Genomic DNA, 4,791 nt, shown 5'->3' on the forward strand with positions numbered 1-4,791 from the left:
AAGAAGGGCAACCGTAGCTGACAAAGGCAATACAGATCTTACTTTCTGCAGGTAATAGAAGCTTTCAAGCTTCTTGTGAGTATTTTTAAAGTCATCCAATCTGCTTGAGGTTTATTTTTCCTTAGTAACTATGTTCCCAGCACAGTCTGGGATTTTGAACCTAAATAATGATTTCTGAGAAAATCCTTAACGTGAACTTCTTAGGTAAAAACAGAAAAAAAAAAGCCAAGGATTTAATTGCTAATTGTATCCAATAACACAAAAGTCAGGTATGCCCGGGGTTCTAATGGATGTCCATAACATTTAAAATCTGATAATAAGGATATTTCAGTTGCTGCTGCACATGCTCTGATTACATCTGGCCTTTGAGGAGGAAAGTATGGGACAGAAGTTGAATTTTCTGTGGTTGGAACCAGCAGCTTTGTGGCATCTTTAGGCTCCACTTAGCCTGAGTATCTCCTTCCCCCCTTCCTCCCTTCCTCCCTTCCTCCATTGCTGTGTCCCAGAGCAACTGATTTTCCTACTGGGGCACTTTCCACTGATACAATGGATATAATCTGGGAGCCTTTGATGGAAGGACTTGAAAGAGTCATTAACTTCATTTTGCTTCATTTGTTTTCCAAATCAAAGGATCCCAGAGAGAACTGCTGTAAAAAATAAAAGCATCTTCCCTGATTGCCTTGAAGCTTTTTGTTTCAGACATCACAGACAGAGGCTGAGCGCTCCTTTGAGGATGGACAGACATGAAAATCCATCTGTTATCTCAGGTTGGAGTTTCCCCAGCCCATGCTCAGCTCTATCCTTTTTCTCTCTTCTAATCTGCTTTCGAGCATTGACTCTCCCTTAGCAGTTTGCAATGCTACTTTTCCCAGGAAAGTAAATACTTCAAATCTCTGTTGTATTTATTTTTAATTTAAAAAGTTTATTTTTCAGTTTATGTTCAATATCATTTTGTATTGTATCTATAATAATAAAAGCATAATATGCTAATTAAACCAGACGACCTTCCAGATGAAGCCAGGGCTGCAAGGGAAGCCCGAGTCCCGGGTGCCAGAGGGAAGCTGGTGTCAGCAGCCGGGGGAAGGAACGCCTACTCTTGCACGAATTTTGTGCATAGGGCCTCTAGTTTAAAAAAAATATTATTTGCTTGAGATTTACTTTTTCTTAGAAATTTTTAGCTTGAAGAGGAGTTCACCTCAATAACTAGTATTTTACCATTTGTCTAACTCATGACATCTTTTTCATTAGGTTCGAACACTGGTTACACCATTTATTCGTTGTGTTAGCACTAAAAAGTTACTTAATTTATTGATATAACTAGAGGCCTGATGCACAAATTTGTGCACGGGTAGGGTCCCTAGACCTGGCCCGTGATCAGGGCCGAACCGTGGGGCAACCGGCAGAGCAGTTGGGGGGAGGCCCCTGCTGGCACTCACCTTGGCTGGCTTGGGGTCTGTGGGCTGGGGACAGATCCTGTGTTGAGCATTTGCCCCCTGGTGGTCAGCATGCATCATAGCAACTGGTCGTTCCACTAGTCATTCTGCCGTTCAGTCGATTTGCATATTAGGCTTTTATCATATAGGATGAAGATAATAATACCTACCTCATAGTGTCATTGTGATGATGGATTAAATGAGTTGATAACTTGAAAGTATTTAAAATAGTGAGGAGCACATAGTAATTTTTCAGTATGTGTTAATGATTGTTTTATTACTATTACTAATAAAAATAATATAATTTCAATGTAAAAGTAGGCTTTCAGATCTAGCTTTTTAGATGTTAACATGAGCATAGGCTGCCTACCTATACGAAAATAAAATATTCACTAACATTTTAGATTCTGCAATTTTTTTAGAAAAGTAAGAAAATGTGAAAGGGGTTTTTCTAAAGCTAGATCTTAAGAAATGGGGTGTGAGCCCTAGCTGGTTTGGTTCAGTCGATAGAGTGTTGGCCTGTGGACTGAAGGGTCCCGGGTTTGATTCTGGTCAAGAGCACATCTAGCCTTACTAGATTCCTGTCTGTCATACCTCGTTCATATGAAATTATAGTTATCTCTGATAGCTTCCTTCCTGGAACAGGTCCTCTTTATTTTAGGCAGTTAGGGGGAAGGTCCAAGTTTCTTCCTGAGTTCTACATTTCTTAAAAATAACCAGCTTAAAATAATCAGTATCATTAAAAAGGCATATTTGGGGTGGGAAACTCTGTTTTTCCTCACCACAAAGAAATGAACAAAAGGAAAATCAGCAAATCCACATAGAACTATTCTAAAACCATCAGAAAATAAAATGTCACACATATGAGAAAATTTCACACAGATGAGGCAAAGTTCCTCTAGGAAAAACAACCATAAAGCGGAAGAGAACTGTAAAAATTAAATATAATCCAATATATATTTGAGGATATGAAAACCTACCTTGTAAGAAATTAATTTTAAAAACTAAGAAAGGAAGTAGTAAAAAAAAAAAAAAAGCCAGGAAGATATAAAAAGAGTTGATTTATTTAGGAAAGTATTTTAAATAGACAAAAATGTGTTAGAAATAAAGTATACCCAAGGAAAAATAGATTCAAGTGAAATTTAATAAGGGGTATTAAAGAAAGACAAGAAAACAACCAAGATAATCAAAGGAGATAAAAAAGTAAAATGGATAGAGAGCAAGTAGTAAAAATGAATGACAAAGAAAGGTAAGAATAATATTCATGACATCAGAGGCTACTTCCTGCAGTGACTTAAACCCATTCACAACTTTATTAGAGCCTGTGGAAAGTCTTGAGCTGGAGGTCCCAGCTTGAAAATGCCAGGATTTCTATCCCACAGATATTGTGAGATTTAAAAAGCAATGTTCGTGTTCTGCTCTTCGGTGGAGAGGTCACAGACATGGTGGCAATAAGGGGCAGAGGAAATATTTGAAGAAACAATGACTGAGAATTTTCTGAAAAATAATGACACACATCAAATCAGAGCTCTAAGAAGTGGGTAGAACCCCATGTAGAATAAATACCATACGCACAGACACATCCCACGCCCCTGTGCACATCATTTTCACACTGCTGAAAATTTGAGAGAAAAATATTGAAAACAGCCAGAGAAGAAAGACACATAAAAAGGAACAGAGATGGGAAAACTGACAACCGTGCCTGTGAGTCTGACGTTTGCATCTATAAGTGTGCACGCAGCCAAAGAAGAGAAATAAAAAAATGCAGCTAGGCCCTAGCTGGTTTGGCTCAGCGGATAGAGTGATGGCCTGCAGACTGAAGGGTCCTGGATTTGATTCCAGTCAAGGGCACATGCCCGGGTGGTGGGCTCGATCCCCAGTAGGGGATGTGCAGGATTCTTTCTCATCATGGATGTTTCTATCTCTTTCCCTCTCCCTTCCTCTCTGAAATCAATAAAAAGCTATTTTTTACAAAGCAGCTAGTAAAACCAGAGCAGCTCCCCATGTATATTTCACCACCTCTCCCGTCTAAATATGATGAAGAGCAGCCTGGTAATTTACAAATGGACTCTGCCTCCATCAGCACTAGAAATGGTCATTATATGGTCTGGTGCAGGGATATTTATATCTTTGTGAAAAAGGAGATAATGGATATAGTACAATTTGGAAAAGGTAGCTGAATATGTTTACCTGAATAAACCACCCTGAGATTTTCTTCTGAAAATTGGAGTGATTACAATTTCGGGTTTGGCAGGCTTGGTTTCAGCAAGATACGGTTCTAGATTTAGGAAAATTGTTTATTCATTGGGACTGCCCACTTTAAGAGCAACTGTTTGTTACCCAGTTCAGTCCATAATAATTGTAAAGGTAACCAGGATAAGGCCAGCAAATTTACAAAAGAGTTAAATCACTGTGGACAAAAAATAATAAAAACTAGGACCTAAGGTCGAATTTACATGGACTAAAAAGTTAGGAAGCGCTGGTGAAATAGAAAGACCTGCAAAAACAGCTAATGACCTGAAAACATCCAGCGGCTTTGCCAACAGAAGTTGGATCTGAAACTAAGACCAAATCAGAACCTATCCCAGGTGCTACACAACTTATGCATGACCTGAAACGCATGGATCATGGGCAGTCCCATCAGAAGATGTGGATATGTACAGCACTAGAAACTGAGATAGTCTACGTGGAGAACCACGAGATGTGTGAAGTTCCAAATAATGATGAAAACAAATCATGTAATGGGTAATGGTGACACATACAGCATAACTTAAAACAAGGTTATCCCTGGAAGAGAAAAAAAAATGGCGACGGAATAGAGTCGGGTTTGGAGTCTGTTCCTGGGGCGGAGAGTCGGAGCAGCAGAGGCTCGCAGAGGGAGTGTATGTGGGCAAGCCAAGGGACAGCTAAACTCCAGGAGAAGGCGGGGGAGTGCTGGGCAGTGTTCCTCTGACCGCGCAGCACCCACAGGGGCTGGGTCCCCTCCTGGAGCTGCGGGCTCGCCGGGCGCCTCGCCATCTTGCAAGGAAAGGAGGATTTTAGTGGAAACCTGACTTTCTGCGACAACTGCAAACACTGAACTGCTGGGAGCACCAGACCACCTGTCCCCTATCAGCGCAAACACTCGGATTCAAAGAAACTCTTCACTGCACCACGGAAAGGTCAGATTTTGTCTGAAATAAACTGCGGTTTCTAATCCCCGCGGTGGGTGAGGGAAGCGCTGGGTGAGGGAAGTGCGGCAGCCGCAGGACCGGCAGGAGCCGGGAGGTCTGTGCCTAGAAAAATCAGCGGCAGTTGGAACTGCCGTGATCCGTGAATGAGGAGGGGGGTCTTCTGAGCTGCTAACAGAAGTGACCTC

At 41.1% G+C, this 4,791-nt stretch overlaps 1 pseudogene; it reads left to right on the forward strand.

Annotated features, from left to right (window-relative positions):
- The first annotated feature begins 3,113 nt into the window (after nt 1-3,113).
- Nucleotides 3,114-4,109, forward strand: LOC103296428 (MICOS complex subunit MIC27-like; annotated as a pseudogene).
- Nucleotides 4,110-4,791: the final 682 nt, after the last annotated feature.

The sequence above is a fragment of the Eptesicus fuscus genome, chromosome 1 (assembly GCF_027574615.1).
Source record: "Eptesicus fuscus isolate TK198812 chromosome 1, DD_ASM_mEF_20220401, whole genome shotgun sequence".
In the NCBI taxonomy this organism is placed as follows: domain Eukaryota; kingdom Metazoa; phylum Chordata; class Mammalia; order Chiroptera; family Vespertilionidae; genus Eptesicus; species Eptesicus fuscus.